At 35.7% G+C, this 20,625-nt stretch overlaps 1 protein-coding gene across 3 annotated transcripts in view; it reads right to left on the reverse strand.

Annotated features, from left to right (window-relative positions):
* The window catches only part of Fnbp1l (formin binding protein 1-like), a 104,489-nt gene that overhangs the window by 83,141 nt on the left and 723 nt on the right, over positions 1-20,625 (reverse strand). The gene's annotated exons all lie outside the window — the stretch shown is intronic.

A 20,625-nucleotide genomic window follows, 5' to 3' on the forward strand; every position in this document is an offset into this window, starting at 1 on the left:
AACAGAGAAAGACATAAGAAATATAAATATTGCAAAATAAGAAGGTAGAGTGTCACTACTTGCAGCTGTCACATCCACAATACCAGGAAAACTAAAAAAAAAAACACAGAAAAACTACTATAAAAAACAGAATTCATGGGCCAGGGATATAGCTCAGTGGCACATCGCCTGCCTGGCAAGTGCAAGGTCCCAAAAGAAAGAAAAGAAAAAAAAGAATTCAGTAGGGTAGCAATATACAGAATACGCAGAAACCAGTTATTTCCACATACACAACCTCCAGTTAGAATTTCATATTTAGCAATTATATTTTACAACTTGTAAACTAAAGCTAATACCAGGCAACCTTACTTTACATTTCCTTTTAATAAAAAGCATAGTTCTAATACTTGAATTCTTAATAATGCTTTTTTTGTTATTTTACAAGTACCCAAGTACAATTTCTTATGTACAGTAGCATTTATCCTGTAGAAATAGAAATGAATTTATTTCTATGCCTACTGGTTATTTACCTAACATTTGTATTTATGCAAAATATTTCTTTAAATGTGATGACTTGATCAGAGTATTTCATATACGTGATACCTATCTAAGCAGTAAACACAAGATTACAAGTACTATACCTTACATAACAAAAATTTTTATTACTTTCTCAAAATATTAGAATCTGAAATATTCAGGGTTTCTAAATGTTTCACTTTTTCATTTCAAAGTGCAACTCTATATATTTTGTATATCTTCTGCTTTTTGGTTTTACATGTATTATGAGTCTAGGTATCTAGAAAACTTAAGCAGACAGAGGTCACTTCAAACTCTGTACACTTGAGAAAATACACAATGAAATCAGCTTTCTAGTTCCCTACTGGAAATTACCAAGCTTTAAAATGCAGATACCATTCTAGGCCTCAGAGGAGATACAATGCTACTGTTATTTTTAACTTTTACTTCTCCAGCATCCTTGATATCTATATCCTACTCTGGAATAGGAGGTTCAGAGCAAGCCATTAAAGAAAACAAGCTGAGCATGGGAATGAAAATGGCTACGGAGGAACAAATAAGGCTATATTATTTGTCACTATTCAGAAAGGTAGTTTGATGGGAAAAAAAAACCTATTTCTATCTATTACCTAAGATTAAAGTCCAAAACCTTTCAGAATGGCCTATAATCTGTCCATTACCTCTCTACCTCCATCTCTTATCACTCTAAGTCCCAGACATAATACCCTCTCAATAACTCAAAGAAATGACCCACAGAAGATTTTAAAAATACATATCCCCCACCCAAACCTAGGCCTAATGAATCAGAATCACTAGAGGGGGTAGTTAGAAGTCTGTTTGGCTTTCAAACCACCTTCCACAGAGAAGCTTTCTCTGATTCCTCAGACTATGCACATCTATTTTAAGTTTCCAAAGGACTCTGGACTTAGCCCTCTTCACACTCACTATAGTCTGGTCAATACTTATCTTCTCTGCTGGATGCTAAATCGTTCAGAATCAGGTTTGTGTCTGTACTCCCTATTGCTTCCCCCTCCAGAATCACTCTACTTTTATCAACATTGCTCTGGACTGTAACAGACTGCATCAATGGGTTCTTTTGTCAGGTAACTCCTGCTTGGGTTCAGCCAATGGAAGGCACACACAAGACAAAAAAGTAAGGTATTTCTCTGGCTCTCTACCTGGCAGGTTGACTGAAAATTTCCTATGTTCCTCTACTGAAGGCCACAGAGCCCATCAGGTGGCCCTCTCTCAAACGTACTTCTCAGCACCCTGTTTCTTCCCACTGCCCTTAAGGCCTAAGATAATAACAACTCTACACTGTTACCACCTCTAGGGTAATGCAACACCAACTGTTAGCTCCACTGTCCAAGCCAACACACTTTATGGAAATTCTTTTTATTAAATGCTCCTCAGTTAACCCTTTTAAGTATGCTGTTTCCTACCAAAGCCATGACTAATTCTGTATCTGTCCACTGTACTAAGTTTAATATAAAAATTATATGCAGTGCGGCAATTTCTGCATTGAAGTTGGGAATATGTACCCAGTGCTAGGGATAGTGCTTCCTACAAAGTTGAAGACAATCTTCCATACAGGTTTGTGGAATTTATGAATGCCCCACCCAGGAGAGCTAAAAAACTAGCTAGGTAAATTGGATCCATTAGAGGCACTTAAAAAGAAAAGTTTTGAAGTCACAAATCTACCATAAATTTAGCTCTGCATAACAAAAGTGAACCTTTCTTAGTATTGTCTTCTGTAAAATGGGAATACTAACACTCACCTGACAAGAGTGGACATGGAAGTAAAACAAAAGGGCATCTAGCAAAATGGCCTGGCACACAGATAATGCACTAAATTGTAAGCTCTTCTGTTCCTCAAATTAACTTCCAAGATTTCTGACCAGAATCATAAAAATCTCAAAAATCACTTCTTTAAAATGATATTGTCGGCCGGGGATGTAGCTCAGCAGCACAAGAGCCTGCCTGGCAAGCGCAAAGTCCTGAGTTCAATTCCCAGTACCAAAAGTAAGTAAATAAATAAAATGATATTGCCCTTTAAAATGATTTTTTTAAATACATTTTAGAGAAAAATGAAAACAGAAATCTAAAATAGCACAAAAAGTGAAATTTGTACACAAATGAAGATTTAAAAACTCTATACCATTGCTGTGAATTAGAATCTCACTGTAAGTTTTCCACCATCAAAAGTAAATTTGGCAAATGTGAACAGTCATAGGAAACACAATTTCCACATGATAGAAAAATTAATTTCTCCACAGGCATCATTGAGAACAACACTAATACAGTGAGCAATATTCTCAGTATCTTCTTTGTGGTTAAAAAAAAAAAAAAAGTAGATAGTAAATTAGTTAAGACTTTTTCTTAATGAAAAAGCATATACAATGATGCCTGGCTTCTCAAGAGCAATTCAGGAGGCTGGGGATTTAGCTCAGTGGCACAGCGCCTGCCCAGCAAGCACAAGGTCGTGAGTTTGATTCGCAGTACTGGGGGAGGGAGGAAGCAACTCAATAAAGACAGTATAACAGTCATGATAAAAAATATAAAAGCTATACATTTATAACTTCTCCCACTAACAATGAAGTAGTTTTGGAAAAAATACTTGCCCTAACCAAACCACAATGTGATAGCAAAAACCATCAGATATAGTACAGTGCTTCAAATAGTAAGTATTCAATAATTATTATTAGCATTACTAAAATCAATTAAATAGGAGCAGAGAGGGAATTCAGGTCAATCTCTGTCGCTGTCTCTCTGTCACTGTCTCTCTGTCTTTCTCCTCCTAAAGGCTGGGCCTCACTACTAAAGTAAGGGCTCACTGTACAGTCCAGGCTGGCCTTGTACTTACGGTTTTTCTGCCTCAGCCAAGTGCTGAAATGAAAGGCATGCACTGCCACACCCGGCATATGTGATTTCTAATGCCTTGCCTTGACACAGTATAAACTGCAGCACATAAAGCAATGGTTCTCAAACCTTAGCATAAGAACCACTGGGGTATTTTCCAAGAATATAAATTCCTGAGCCTAATTCTTATTCAAAAAACTACAGCAGAACTTAGGAGTTTATATTGTTTTTACTACCTTTAAATTCCCTACATGATTTTAATGATCACCTAGATTTGTGGTTTGTTAATAACAGCAATTTCTCACCCAGGTAAGAACACCATGAGCAATAAAGTCCTAACAAACAGGTGCTAATCCAATACCACCATAATTTAATGAATCAAATATTCAGGTCAAACAGGCCAAATGAACAAAAGTTGACTGAAGAGAGAACTGTTTAAAGGGTATGAAATCCACAAAATGTGTCATTACTTCTGGACTATCGTATGTTGAATATACATTTCACCCAAGCAAAAAACAATTACAAGAAATAAACAGAAGTAGGTTTTCAATGTACCTAATGTCAAAAAAGTGAGAGAAAACAAAAAAGTAACTCTGATTAACAGAACCAACAACCTATCTACAACATAACTGAGTAAATAAGTACCACAGCAAAAGATTATTGTCAACATTCTTCTTAGAATAGAATAAAAGAACAGCCAAAATATCTCTGAAGTTACAGGAATTCACAAAATTCTACAATAAATTCAAAAGGTCATGTTTGAAGTAGGCAAAAGATTTTCATTATTTTTAAATATCTCCTACACTATAGCTTTCCAGGCCTTTCAGAGCTGAAATTATTGAGACCTAACAACATAAGAAAGCTTTCTACCTAGAGAAGAGCAAGGGCTGTCATCCACAGACATAAAAGCAAAGCAGAGAAGCCAAATGGAACGCCAGTTGAGAGGTGCCTTTAAAACACTAAAAGACGGCATAATTAACATTTACACTTGGATTTTAAGTTTCTTAAGTTACACTATCATCAGACACCTCTTAGTGTAAAAGACCAGCTGTCAAGTCTAAAGAGAAATAGCATATATAACAGTATCTTAACACCATATCTTAATATAGTACCATTGCCATCAATTTAGTTTTTATTTTACTAATACATACAACCACAGGAATTTAAGGTAAACTTTCATACTGCAAAGGCAACTGAGCTGAACAGACATTTCTTCAAAGATACACTAACGGACAACGGGCACACAGAAGGTGCTGAACATTCATCATCAAGTAAATACAAATGAGAAACCACAGTTGAGATTATACTTTATATCATTATGATAGCTATAATCAAAAAATCGGATGACACCACCCATAGGCAAGAAACTAAACTCAAAGTTACTGACTGACTCAGCAATGCCACTCTTAAAACGTTTAAGAAATAAAAATACCCCACAAAAAAGCTGTCCATAATGGTCATACGAGCATTATTCATAACAGACAAAACTGGAAACAACTACATGTCCATTAAATAATGAAATATTATTCAGTAATAAAGAATGAAGCACTGATAAATGGAATGACTCCTAGTGGAGGATCATCCTTGTGAGATGCTGAAAATTCACAGTAAAAAGGTGAGTAGGGGGAGGGGATAAGCAAATGAAGCACAGGGGATTTAAGGGAGGAGGACAAGAAAAGTACATTTTTTTAAAGGAGTGGTTAAAATTCACTTAACACAAAATTTACCACTATAACCACTTCTAAGTGTACATACAGTTCAATGGCATTAATTCGACACATTTGTATTACCCAATCATCACCAGCACTCACCTCTAGAACTCTTCACCTTGCAAAACTGAAACTCTACACCCATTATACAGTAAGTCCTCATTCCTTCCTCCTCCTAGTCCCTGTTAACCACTATTCTATTTCCTTCTCTATGATTCTGGCTATTCTAGGGACTGCAGATAAATGGAATCATACAGTATTTGTCTTTTTATGGCTGGCTTATTTCACTTAGCATAATGTCCTCAGGATTCACCCAAGTTTTACAGAATGTCAGAATTTTCTTTCTTTATAAGGCAGAACAGTATTCATTGTATGCACATACCATTTTATTTACCTACTTATTTGTCCACAGCCATTTGGGCTGGTTTTATCTTCTGGCTATTTTAAATAATGCTGCTATAAATATGAATGTGTAAATATCTCTTTTAGAGCCTACTTTCAATATCTATGAGTGGAATTTCTGGGTTATATGGGGGATTTTTAAGGTGGTAAAAGTATTTTATATTAAGACTATTGGTCACAGGATTCACATTTGTCAAAATCTACAGAACTTCACAGAACAAAGCATGAACCTAATGACCAATGCTTTTTAAAAATAATCATGTAGGCAATCAGAGGGTTCCAGTAAAGAACTGGAACTGCAGACTGATGAAAGAATGAACTATTTTATAAAGGAATGAAAAAATCTCACTGAAAGATATAGAAGGAAAAGTGCTGAACTAATGAGTCTAAACCAAAGGCAAAGAATATGTACATAATCACCATGTCCTGAGTTAACAATTCAGATACTACTGTATGTGTATTAATTAACTAAAATGCAAAATTAATTATTAAGCAAAAGATGATAGCTACAGGGTTGTTAAGAGTGGGAATTTACAGATAATCACAAGAGGAAGCTAGAAGAGAATATGTGGTAATGGATGAGATTTCGAGACACCAGTAAGAACTCCTGTTTTATACAGACACAGTTACATAAAAAAAAATTTATAGATATGTCTATATACACAAGACAGTATACAAACATGCATTTCCTGGTATTATCAATGAAGAGGGTCTAGGCCAGACATGGTAGCACAGGCCTGTAATCCCACTTGGGAGGCTGAGGCAGGAAGATTGCTGTGAGTTCAAGGCCAATCTGGGCCACACAGTGAATTCAAGATCAGTTTGGACTACACAGTGAGATCTTGTCTCAATAAATATATAAATCAATCAAAGAGGGCCTAAATGCAACGACACCCCAGGAACAATGAGCACATCCATCTGGCATCCAGATCTTGGTTTCTAATACCATCCTTCAATAAAATGAACCATGGTTCTTGGAAAAGTGGTTAATATTAGGGCTAGGGGGGCTGGGGATTTAGCTCAGCGGCAAAAGCGCCTGCCTCGCAAGCGCAAGGTTGTGAATTCGGTTCCCGGTACCGGAGAAAAACCAAAAACAAACAAACAAAAAATATATATATATATATATATTAGGGCTAGGGAAGGAAATAACCTATAAGTCTGGAACATCTTGTAGTCTCAACAAGTAAGTACAAAAAAAAAATCTTATTGATGGGAGTATGTTAAAAGGGCACAGACCCCCAACTGAAAGAGTTCCAACAGCCAAACCTGAAACAATCTGAATAAGAAAACTAATGAAGAAATATTGGGCTATAACCTACTGTATAAGAAAAAGCCCTAAGTCCATATTGGTATAAATAAAAGACTGAATAAATTAATAAATGGGGGTAAGAGACAAATCTGTGCAGAAGAAATGCAAACAAACTCTGTAGTAATCCACCTTAAAGGAAGGGAGCATGACACCCCTCCAATGTGAGCTGCACAAAACAACTTCCTTCTAAAGAGTACAGTATGGGTGGGGGGTACAGAGGAAACATGACAAATACTATTTCTTCCAGGTTACCAAGATCGGTATCAAAGGTGATCCCCTGGTGACGTTTTTAAATTTCAAAGATAAAGAAAAAATTTTGCAAATATCCAGACAAGAGAAAGCAAATTATGTATAAAGTAGCAAAGGTCACGTTGACCTCAGATTTTTCTGTTGTAATTCTAAACGCCAGAGGACAATGTACTGACATCTATAGTTTTAAAGGAAATTAATTTTGAACCAAGAATTATATACCCTGCCAGGTTATTATTTCATATTAAGCAACTGGAAGATATTCTCAGACATCCAGCAGTTAAGAAAGTACTGTGCATTAACCAAGAACCTTCTCTGAAAAATTTATTACAGCCAATAAAAAATATGAATTAAAAGTAATTAAAAAGTGAGGCAGCTGTGCAAAACATTTGATGGTGAGCCTTAAAACTAGTTAACAAGCATGAAGTCTAAAATTGTTACATATAATAAAACTAAATGCAATAGATTTGTAAGTATCTATAAAATTTTCAGTTTATGTAGTTTTAAACTGTCAAAAAACATGCCACACGTTTCACGTATTACATAAGTAAATACTGTTCATTTTTCTCATGTTGTATTATAGATAAAAATGCACATTATTAAGCCAAACGTATGTACAATAAAAGTGTTTTGTCACTGTGGACAGGGCAAGTAAACACATTCTAAATGTTCATCTGACAAAATTCAAAAATGGCTCAGTTTTACTTCCTTTATGTTTAACTATAGAAAAAAAAAAACTGGCAAGTTTGTCCTTCGTGTTAATACTGACTGTGTAAGAAGAAAATTTCCAAAGCAATGCTTGGAGGGGGTGGACAAAATACTGTTTGATATAGTAAACTGGGAAAAACAGTAATTACTGTATCAGATAGTAGTTCTTGTAAGCCAACTTTGTCATTGGGTTGTAGACAAAAATAGAATACATACATCCCAAGTTTTTGAGACTGAAATGAAGTGAAAAATCAAGAGAAAGTATCAATGGCTAGCATGGCGGCAAAGGCCTATAATCCCAGCACTTGGGAAGCTGAGGCACAAGGAGGGCTGTGAGTTTGAGACCAGCCTGAATTGTACAGCGAGACCCTGTCTCAAAAAACAAAAAAAAGTATAGAAAAAAAGAAAATAATAAAATTAGCATAAAAGAGATTAACAGAGGTAGTCGTGAATTATATTCATAAACTAGATAAATTACCAAATAAAGTTAAAAATCAATCTCTGTTCAGATACATTTGTATAAAAGAAAAACTTTTAACATTTAAAGGTAATAGAAATGCTTATGTCATAGAAATAAAGAGCAGTACACTTGGCAGAAATAAGAACATTACAAGATATTTTACATTTAAGAGGCTTTATATGGTAAAAAAACAGCATTCATACGTAAGATCCATGTTCAGTAAAGTGGGTAGTTTTACTGTTGTAAAAAAAAAGACATACACATTTTAAATGCATTTAAGATTAGTACATTTTATGTATTTAAAATTTGTCACTGCTCTTCAATTAAACAGAATACACGTAGGGAAAAAAAGAGATAGATGAGGACAGAAATCAAAATTCAACAAGCACACAAAGGAATTTCAAGCTTTAATCTGCTTTAAGGTGGTCCCATAATAGCAGTGACCCCAAACACATGGCAGAAGAAAATACAAATCCTTTATGTAACAATAAAATATGCAACCAACCAGAGGAATGATTTTCAGACACCATGTTAAATGGAAGAAGCCATATGCAGAAGATATTGTATGATACCATTTACATGAAGTTTGAATTGCTAAAACTAATCAACGATGATAAAAGTCACAGTAGTCACTACCTTTGAGAAGGATATTTAATGGGGATGGTATATGGAAGATTCTGCATCTTGATCTTGATGGGAGACATTACAAATCTATTCACTTTTCAGTCCTCAAGGTGTACATACTAGATTTGTGATTTTTACGAATGATACACCATAATGAAATTTTTCAAATGAAAATGAAATTAAAAATTTCCAGATAAAAAATTACATTAATTACATTTAGCAAATACAAATAGTGAAGAATGCTAATTTAGTTTGTAGTCTAAGTGAGCCCAGAAACTTGATTCAAAACTGACAGTTTTCTGTGTTTAAAGTTTTAACTTGCCATAGCTATTTCTCTACAATGATTTTTACAATTTCCGCTGGAAAAATATCAACTATTCATATTATTTCAAAACTCTCTCAAAATCATTTTAACACTTCCACCCTCCAAAAATCAATCTTTTATGTTTTCCTAACTTATTAGTTCTCAGACAATTTATACTGACCCTCTTACATATGACCATCCATCAACAGTCCAGGCTTTTTATCAAACAAGTAGGGTGTTCACTGTTCTCATTTTTGAAATCTAAAAGGCTGCAAAATATGCTCTCACTAAAGATAATCAATTGTACTCCAGTAATTAAGGAAATGAAGATCTCAGACCTAAGTAAACTGAAAGAAATTTCATTTGAAAAGGCACATCTAGCTATATTTCCAGATTATGAGAAGGACTTCTAAAGTTAAAAAACAGAGACACAGTCTTCCCTCAAAGTCCATACAGGATTGGTTCCAGGAATCCCCTCAGGATATAAAACCTGTGGGTGCTCAAATCTTTCATGTAAAATGGCCTAGAATTTGCATATAACCCTCACATATCCTCCTGAATATCTTCCAAATTACTTTAAATTATCCCTAGATTTGTAATACTTAACATGATTAAGTACCACATAAATAGTTAGACTGTATTGCGAGGCAATTATGACAAGAAACAAAGTCTGTATATGTTCTACACAGATGCATTTTTTTTTTCAAGTATTTTTGGTCCTTGGTTGATTGAATCCACAGACTGGGAAACCACGGAAGGCCAACTATATATATACATGTTGAGGTAGGGGACGGTTGTGTATAGATGTCCCCTCCAAGTTTCATGCAGTCATATCAGAGGTGGCTGATTCTAGAGTGTGTGGCTCTGGAACTGATTCACCGTGCAATGTTAGGACCAAAGGATTATGGGTGTGAGTGCCACCTGCCCTAAGTAGCCTGGACAAGGTATAAGAGACAGAAAGGAGCTGTGTGGTCACCTTGTTGCTTTTGCTTCCTTCTGCCTGTTTCCTCTGCGATGCCTGTCTGCCATCCACCCTGCCTTGGAGCCAGCTGATTATGAACTGAACTAGACACAAACTGTGAGCTAAATAAACTACTCCTCCTTTAACTCTGGGTGTCGGGTATTTTGTCTCAGCAACAAGAACAGTGACTAAGACAGGGACTAAACAACCTTTATATTCAAAACATAATTTGATTCTTATGAAGTTATAGCAACCTACTGAATTCCTCCATTGATTCAACAAATATATGAATCACTTATTATAAATCAATTCCTTTTTTATAACTTCAGTAAAGAGCAGGGACATAACAGGAACAAAACAGGTACCATTTGCTCCCTAAAAAAAACTCAAAAATAATAGTGTGCCACAAATAGGCAAACTGAACTCTAACCATTTCATGCTTTCCAGTCTATATTAAGTATATACTATAATACTATTTCACATCCCTTACGAGATATTTTTAAAGCCTGCTGATTTGTTATCAAGAATGAATTAGCAAGGAAAGTTATCTATTAAGAACAAATTAGTTATTAATTTGGGGGCCAAAGGGCAAAGAATAGCCAAGTAACTAATATGGATTCATCAGAGATACTTTGTAACAAAAACTTTCTCCTTATTTCTCCTGGGTCCCACACAAATACTAAACACTAAATCTGACATTAACAAGGCAGTCAGATACCATCTTACAATGCCTGACACCACTCCCCTCTGCTGTGGAAAAAAAAGCATCAAAGAACTAGTCAGTGAAAATTCTGCAAAAAGCAATCACAGATTTTATTACAACTTACTTTAGGAAAAAAGGAAAATGTTGAAAATGCTTTGAAAGGCACAGAAAACAGTATCAAAATTTTCTGTGGCCCCAAGAGACAGCTTCAGAGCATAATTTGCAGCTTTAAAACATTTATGATTCTATCATCAATTAGGTGATGTTTCAAATACCCTAAAATGTTTGCTATATGAGAAAATTCAGTACTTACATCAGCTCACAGAAGTAGTCATTAAGGCACAAATTACTTCATCTTCCCAATGAACACTCTCTTACCTCCACAAAAAAAGCTCTGGTAACCAAACTGACAACTAAGCCACAGATAAGGAGAAATGAGAAACACTGCAAGTTGCAATAATAATGTTTTTAAAATTAACTAATTTCAGACAAATAACTTATCATTAAAGCATCCAATATTCTTAAAATATTCTTGCAGGGGTGCAGAAAATCAATACAACTTTCATCTTATAAAACCCAAAGGAATTAGACTAAGTACTACGATTCCTTTTAACACAAACTAAGGTTTTCTTTAATGCATTTTAAAACGGTCTGAAAACTGGGTTAATACTGATTCATAATTACACACACACACACACACACACACACACACACACCAGGTTCATAAATCAAGCATTCAGCCAGACTGACCTCTTTGCCTGGTCCCCCATCTATCCTTGATCGCTACTTTCAGGCATCCTACACTCAAAATTAAGTCAACCCTAACTACAATATTCAGGTCAGCCCAGAAATATGTACTAAAGATTGTACCCATGTCAGGCTATAAACCAGGCAGCTTGTAAATAGGGTACAGCAATGAATCAGACAGGGAATAAGCAATGAAAAGATCTGCTGTCTACCCTCTAGGAACTTCACAGGATTCCCACATGTACAATTCTCCTTATTTCAAAACCTGTATAAAATGACGTAAGACTTTCTAAAGCATTCCTTATGATGAACCGAGTAAAAAAATAACTTTTCACAATTTTAAATTTGATTTGCCATTTTTTACTTTTCTAGGGGTTATTTCTAAAGTTGTGCCTCATTACTTGAACTACTAGAAGCTCATACTGCTATTAAGTTATTCTTTTAGTGTGCCCCACAAGCATAGCTTAGTCAGTGAGCCATGGCAAACATGAAATGAAACACTGGTTCAATGACCAAGCATTCATCTTTTCACATTCCAAACAGACAAGACATTATCTGAACATGACAGCTTTGGTAATCTATAAAACAAAAATTTTATACAATCCCAAAGATATCTCATTATATATATGAAACTATTTCCAAAATCTGAAAAATTTGAAAATCCATTCTGGTGTCAGGCATTTGGAATAAAGGATACTTGATCTGTATCACCTCAAAATGACATTTTGACAGAGCAGGCAGTTTTAGATTTTGGAGCATTTCAGATTTTAAATTTTAGGATTAAAGACTTTCAACCTATACTGCTTTTCCTAGGCCCAAAATAGTAACCTAGACTGATGTCACTGTCTGGAATGTCCTCTGTTGACCAGTTCCTATCAACTCCTTCCCTTGAGACTATACTTTCTGAATATATTATCTGTTATCTTTCTTAGAGGGACTGGCACCTTATATTTCAGTTATTATCTTTTCTCTTTTCCATCTTTGGGATGGAACCCAAGTCTAAACACAAAATTCATTTATGTTTCATACATACTTTATACACAAAGCCTAAAGATAACTTTATACAATATTTTTGGTGTGACAGTGTTTTGACTGTGAACTATCACATAAGTTAGGTGTGGAATTTCTCCCTTGTGTTGTTATATTGGCAGAAATTTTGAGTCTTTCTTCTTGTTTTTATGAGTATAAACATGGTTTCTAGTTCTTTTTTTGCTCTTCCTTCTCTCTTTTCCTCACGTCTTCCTCATCAGTTTCCCAAAGTTTGCATAATCTTCCACTGTCTTCCAGCTTTGCTTCTAATCTCTGCTGCTGCTTCCTCCTCCTCTTCTTTTCTTCTCCTTTTCTTTCTCCTTCTTCTATTTCTCTATTTTTCCCTCAACCCCTTGTAAATTTTCTCCCCCGAGAGTAAAACCATATTGAAGGCATATTTACTATACACTATTTTCTGGTTCAACTTAAGATTTTGTTACATAAACCACAAATCTAGTTCACACAGTTAAAAGTGGCAAATTAATAGTTAACACAGTTGGTCATTTTCTACATTATGCTTGATGCTATTGTTATTGCTATTTGTACTAATTTAGCCAATGTGACAGAACTGTTCTAATCAGTTGTTCTTCATGTTATACAAGACTGAGATTGCTCATAAACAGTATTATAAGCCAGTGACAAAGAGCCAAGGGCTGGGCCAAATAGGCAGCAACTTCTTATCCCCAGTAAACTGAAGAGGTAGGATCTTTCAACAGACTCAAAACCCAAAAGCCAACTCCAACTACACCTAGAAGACACCTCTGAGAAGTAGTCATTTCCTAAGGGTTCTAAATAGTAACAATAAAGCTACCCCTACCATTAGAAATTTACAAGAATCAACTCAGGAATTAAACTAAAAAACAAAACAAAACAAAAGAAGAAAACACTTAAACAACACGCAACCCTAGACTTCTAGCTCACCAAAGGTAAACCCAGAGGACAATGAGGTAGAACAAAAGCCACCCACCTGGATTCCTTAAAGTGCTAACAGCAGAAATAACAAAGTAGATGAACAAGGGTTTAGGAAAAAAATTGAACCAGAAATAATTCTCACATAATTACAGAGATGGTGACCATAATGAAAGACATGCTTAATGCCTTTAGAGCGGATACAGATTAAGGAAAAAAAAAAAAGAGGCACTCAGGGAAAATGATGGAAAACATGAATGCCCAACATAGAAAAGATATGGAATCCAAGAAACAGATTCATTTAGATATCCAGATTAAAAATCCCACTGAAAGTATACACACCAGAATAAGCCAACATGAGGACACCAAAAAAAAAAAAAAAGTAGAAAACAGGGTTGCAGTCAGCTATCAAGAAAAGAAAGATTTCCTAAAAATAGCAAGAGGCCAGAAAAGAAATCAATCCAACAGCTGCTACAGGAGGCAAAGATAACAAAAGACTAATTAAAGCCAATGAAAAAGCACAAAGGACATGTAAAAAAAAAAAAAAAAAAAACCTGTTCACAACCAAGAGCAGAAAACTTTGCAAGCAGGAAGAAAGAATTTGACATACAAGTGAGGTATATACAACTCCAATTATCCACGACAAAAAAAAATTTGCACCAAGGAATGTAATAGTCAGAATCCCAAACATTCAACACAAGTACAGAAAAGTAAAAGGTATTACAGAAAAGAAACAAATCACCTATAAAGAAAAGCTGATCAGAATCACAGCAGACTTCTCAACACAAAACCCTCAAGTTAAGGAGAGCCTGAAGTGAAGTATTTCAAGCCCTCAAACAAAACAACTTCCAATCTAGATTGATGTACCCTGCAAAATAACCTTTAAAACTTGACGGAGAAATAAGATACTTCCGTAACAAAGAACACCTCAGGAAATTCATGAACACCAAACCAACACTCTAAAATGTTCTGTAGGACATTCTAGAAAGAGATGATGAGGACTACAACTCCATAAATACCAAAAGAATGAACCTATCAAGTAAGACAAGCAATTAAAGGGGGTTGGGTGGGGAGAAAACCAACAACAGGAAAATAACAAGAGAAGGATAAGTCAGGAACTGGGGGTAAGTGCTTGCCTGACAAGCCTGAGGTCATGAGTTCGATTTCCGGTACAAAAAAAAAAAAAAGAGAGAAGGGTAAGTCAATACATATCAGTTATAACCATAAATGTTAATGGTCTCAGTTCACCAATCAAGAGAAACAGATGGGCAGAATGGATCAAGAAACAAAATCCAAGCCAGACACAGTGGCACATGCCTGTAATCCCAGCACCTGGGAGGCTGAGGAAAGAGGATCATTGTGCATTCAAGACCAGCCTGAACTATATAAATAAGCAAGGTCAAGGCCAGACAGCGTTGCACAGTGAGAGGAGGAAGAATTTGACATACAAGTGAGGTATATACAACTCCAATTATCCATGACAAAAAAAAATCTGCCTCTGCCAAAAAAGAGGAGGAAAAAGCAAGATTCAACAATATGCTGAATACAAGAAACACATTTAACCAAAAAAGAAATTCACAGACTGAAATTCAAAGGATGGAAAACAATATTCCATGCAACAGAGACTTGGAAGAAACAGGGGTAGCTATTCTATTTGCAGATGTGGATTTCAACGCAAGACTGAGTAAGACAGACAAAGAAGGTCATGACATCCTTCTAAAGGAAATATCCAAAAGGAGGAGATACTAAAAATAAATATGTATTTACCAAAAACCAGTGTACCCAACTACATAAAACAAATATTAACGGGCATGAAAAATCAAATAAGCACTAATACAACTGTAACGGGGCACCTCAGTACCTCGCTGTAACAAATAGATCAATCAACTAGACAAAAAAAAAAAAAAATCAACAAAGAAATATCAGAACTGGAACAAAATTTTAAACAAATGGACTTAGTAGATGTCTACAGTGTTCCACCCAACAGAATACACATTCTTCTCAGCTGCACATGCAACATTCTCCAAAATAGACCACATACTAGTTCACAGAACACGCTTAAGTAAACGAAAAGAAACTGAAATTATCCCATGCATATTACCAGACCACAGTGCAATGAAATTAGAAATCAATGAAACCATTAGAAAGCAAAGAAACTATAAAAACTTCATAAACACATGGAAATTAAATAACACCCTTCAGAACAACCAACAGGTCACAGATGAAACTGAAGAAGAATTTAGACAATTTCTATAATTAAATGATAATGCCGAAACAACATACAGGAATTTATGAGATGCAATAAAAGCAGTCCTAAGAGGGAAATTTATAGCAGTGAATACCCGTATCAGGAAAACAGAGCAAGCTCAAATAAACAACCTAACGTTGAACTTTGAGAAAAAGAGCAGGGGAATAAATTGTAATTATTATAAATTATAAAAATTAGAGCACAAATTAATGCAATGGACTCTAAAGAAACAATACAAAGAATCAATGAATCAAAGAGTCGGTTCTTTGAAAGATGAAATAAAATTGTCAAGCCTTCAGTGAACCTTATCCAAAAAAGGGAAAAAAAAGACTCAAATTCATGTAATTAGGATGAAAAGGGTAAAATCACAACAAATTCTGCAGAAACCCAGAGGATCATCAACACCTACTCTAAGATGGAAAACAGAAGAACTGGACAAATTCCTAGATACATATGAATTACCAAGCTGAATCAATGATACAAAAATTCTAAATAAACCAATATCAACCAATGAAATTGAAGATGTAATTAAAAAGTTACCAACAAAGAAAAGCCCAGACAGTGAAGGATTCACTGCTGAATTCTACAAGAAATTCAGAGAAGATCTAATGCTGCTCCTTCTCAAATTCTTTCATGAAACTGAAAGGGAAGCAATACTCAAAAGTTATTCCTGGAAGCATTACCTTGATACCAAAACCAGGGAAAGATCCAACCAAAAAAAGACAACTACAGACCAATCTCCCTAAGGAACACAGATGCAAAAATCCTCAATAAGACACTGACAATGCAGCGAATCATCAAGAAGAATATACACAGTGACCAAGTAGAATCCACCCTGGGGATAAAGGGATGGTTCAATATACACAAATCAATGAATGTAATACACTACATCAACAGAGCCAAATAAAAAAATCGTATGATCATCTCAACAGATGCAGAAAAAGATTTGACAAAGTCCAAAACCCACTCATAATAAAAACCCTGCAGAAAATAAAAACAGAAGGTCTCTCTCTCGAAGGGAAAGAAGAAATTTTGTATGTATGTATATACATGACAGTTAACATGGTTGTTCTTCTGTCTTCTATTTCTATGCTGAAAGAAACTGTCAGTGAGTCTTTGGTTGACCAGTATTGCATGTCTATATCTGTTTTGATGAGAAGCCACTTTGAAGATATCAATATGTAATACAACAACCATTGTTAATTCCCTACCACTTTGTTTGTAACTCTGTATTGTCTGTACTGTGCTTGTGATATGTTGTAAAATGTTGTATGTCTGTTAATGTTTCCCTCCTTTTATCTTTAAAATAAAATTAAAAAAAAAAAGAAGAAGGTCTCTCTCTCTCAATCTGATAAATTCATCTATGACAAATCAATAGCCAACATCATACTAACTGGACAAAAACTGAAATCTTTCACTCTAAAATCAAAAACAAGACAAGGATGCCCACTGTCACCACTCTTAATTCAATATAGTTCTGGAAACACTAGCCAGAACAATTAGACAAGAGTAAGAAATAAAAGGAGTAAGAGTAGGAAAGAAAGAAGGTAAATTATCATTATTTGCAGATGACATGATATTCTACATAAAAACCAAAAAAAACTCCATCAAAAGACTTCTAGATTTAATAACTAAATTCAGTAGCATAGCTGAACACAAAGTCAACGTTCAAAAATCAACAGCCTTTCTGTACACAAGAGAAATTAGGGAAACAACGCTTTTCACAATAGCATCCAAAAAAACAAAATACCTAGGAATCAATCTAACAAAGGATGTAAAAGACCTCTACATTAGAAACTACAGTACTGTGGAAAAGGAGATCAAATAGGAGATCAGAAAATGGAAAGATATCCATGTTCTTAAATAGCAAATAAATATATAAAAACTGGTCATTTGAGAGATGCAAATTAAAACAACGCTGAGATTCTATCTCCAGAAAAAATAACAATTATCAAGAAATCAATTAATAACAAATGCTGACAGGTTGTGGGGAAAGAGGAACCCTTTCTCCACTGTTGGTGGGAGTGTGGACTAGTGCAACCACTGTGGAAATCAGTGTGGAAATGCTTCAAAAAACTAGAGGTTCCATTTGATCCAGCTATTCCCTTTCTTGGTATCTTCCCAAAAGAATCAAAAGCATCATACCAGTGATATATGCACACCCTTGTGTACAGCTGCACAGCTGATAATAGCTGTCTTGGAAACAGCCCAAAGGCCCATCAACCCATGAATAAAGATGACTTTTTTATACAATGTAGTATTACTCTGCCATAAAGAAGTATAAGCTTCTTACACTCCTAGGTAAATGGATGCACCTTGAGCCCATACTCTTAAGTGAAACAAACTGGACACATGTGTAAATATCGCATTGTGTCTGTGGTGTGAGAAACTGAAAGTGTAAATAAGGACCAAAATGTATAGAAGGAAAGAATGGAAACAAAGCTTTTGTAAACAAAGAGGGGAAGAAGGCTGGCGGGGAGGGGAATAGGAAAAAAAGAAGCAACAAGATATAGCATGTACAGGTAAAAATTCTCTATGATGAATATTATTACTATGTCTACCTAAAATATACCAATAAAAGAAAAAGAATCTACCTCATCTATACCCAACACACATCTTTCAATGTCTTCCAAAATGATATCGTAAGTTTTGTCAAATGAAGTTAGCTAATAATATAATGTAAATAACAGTACCTTTAAGTTATACAATCTTAAAACTAACGGTCAACGATTATAGAGAAACCAAGACTTTAAAAAGATTGATATGCTCCTATGTATTAAATCAGATAGTTGAACCTACCTTCTAGTTCCCAGAAACTGAGAAAATTACCCCTAGATAGCAAAGAGGCAAGAGGACTATGTGTTCAAGCACAACCTGGGCAACTCAGCAAGGCCCTTATGAGCTACTGTCTCGAAATTTAAAAAAAATTTTAAGCAGCAGAGGATGTGGTTTAAGAGTTCAATTCCCAGCACCCCACACATAAAAAAAAAATCTCTCAACAGCAAAAGATAGTATAGGTGTTTGTATTACATTACAATCCACTGGAAGTCCAATACCCTTATTCAAAACAGAACGATGAAAATAGGAAGTTGAGTCTAATTTTCCTAAGGTTTCTTCTACTTCCAACAATAGTCCTCTCCACCTACTTCTGTTAATCTAAGGTTTACACAACCAGTTGATATTAGTTGATTCTAAAGTAGTTTCTAATGCTTCCCTCAAGTCCTCTAAGAATTTTTAAATATGGAAATTATTAAAATTTAAGAGAAAATTTTAAAATATTTTCCAAAGATTTGTAAAAGATATATAACTATATTCCCCCAGTACTAGGGATTGAACCAGGGAGCACTGAGCTACATTCCTGCCCTTTTTAAATTCGTATGTGTATATCTACATATATATTTTTCTTAAGATAAAAGTCTCACTAAATTTGCCTAGGATAAGTGGAATTTATCATCCTCCTACCTCAGCCTCCCAAGTAGTAAAACAATTTTTAATTAGAACACACATTCCCCTCTCTCCTACAGTTTTCCTTTTCAAATTGCTGACAGCACTTAAATGCTAAAAGTAAATAAATTACAAGAGGCATTAGAGGACTGAAATTGTTTCCGAATGCATTATATCCTTACTTTAAAAAAAAAACACCTTTAAAAGTTTCATTTTAGTATTCACTATTTTATTGCTTTTCCTTAAAACTTTTTCTACTGTGTGATACAAAATGAATTTTTTAATCTGAGTTAAGCCTAAACAAGATTCCTCCACTGTTTTCCTATGGGTTGAAAAGTATTCTGAAATTTTAAATAAAAAGGTATCTGCTTACCTTCTAGCTTCTTCTGACATTTAAGTATGTAAAAATAAACAGCTTTTAATTATAAAAAAATAGAAAATAACACTATTCAACTTTCGTTTATTAATGACACAGTACAATCAACCACAGAAGATACAAAGTAAAAGGGAAAGGGGCAATAATGCTTCAGCCCTAATGTAAGAGTTGAATTTTACATCGTTTATTTACATATAATCCTCCCTATTATTAAAACAATTAGTGTTATCTAAGAAACGGAATGGACAGGTGAGCGAGGTATTTTCTCCTGGGGGATGGGTTTGTACACTGGGCAAGCGGTTGTCCGAAATGTTGTAGAGGAATTTTCTGGGCTGGCTAGCCACGTATTTAATTAGATAAGCTCTAAAGTATCTTCCAGTTGTAAAATTTACAATCTCTACGAGAAGGCGTGGAGCATTTTGCCCTTCGATTACCGATCTGCTTTCATTTCCATACTAACTGCACACACACACACTTAAAAGTTACTTCTGCCCCTTCTCTTCAGTGATTTCGCATGATTCTCACAAACAAAAGGAACGGAAAATATGCACAGGTGAGATAAAAAGGGGAGTGGCCGAGGCCAGGCGGATCTCGGGACAGCGCCCCCAAGCCGCGAGCTTGCTCGCGCACCTGAGAAATCACTGCCCTGCACACCTCCACCCTGCCGGGGCAGCATCGGAGCCAAGCCTCCGACCTACTGCCCCTCCGCTCGCACCTCGGCCAGACACTGGGCATTGTCTGGAGCCTCTAGTGCCCGAGAAAGGCAAGGAGGAAAAACAGGGAGAACGAGTAAGAATAAAGAACAGAGGGAAATAAAGCAATCGGATAGCCGTTTGCACCTTTTTGCAAAATGAGCTTTTCCCAACTATCTCTTAATCTGATTCAGGACACAAAAAACAACCCATGAGCCCAAAGGCTGCAGCGAGCGCGGCGCGGCGGAGCCCCCGGAGCTCCGCTGTCCAGAGCTCGGAGGCGCGGAGAGGGAAATGGGCGTGTGGGCTGGGCCTGGCCGGCGGGGCACGGGCTCCAAACAAAGCCGCCCAGCTCCCCCTACCTGGGGCTGGGCCGGCGCCGCCCCGCTCCCGCGCC

Source organism: Chinchilla lanigera, unplaced genomic scaffold (genome assembly GCF_000276665.1).
Source record: "Chinchilla lanigera isolate Chin_1 unplaced genomic scaffold, ChiLan1.0 scaffold00022, whole genome shotgun sequence".
Classification (NCBI taxonomy): Eukaryota; Metazoa; Chordata; class Mammalia; order Rodentia; family Chinchillidae; genus Chinchilla; species Chinchilla lanigera.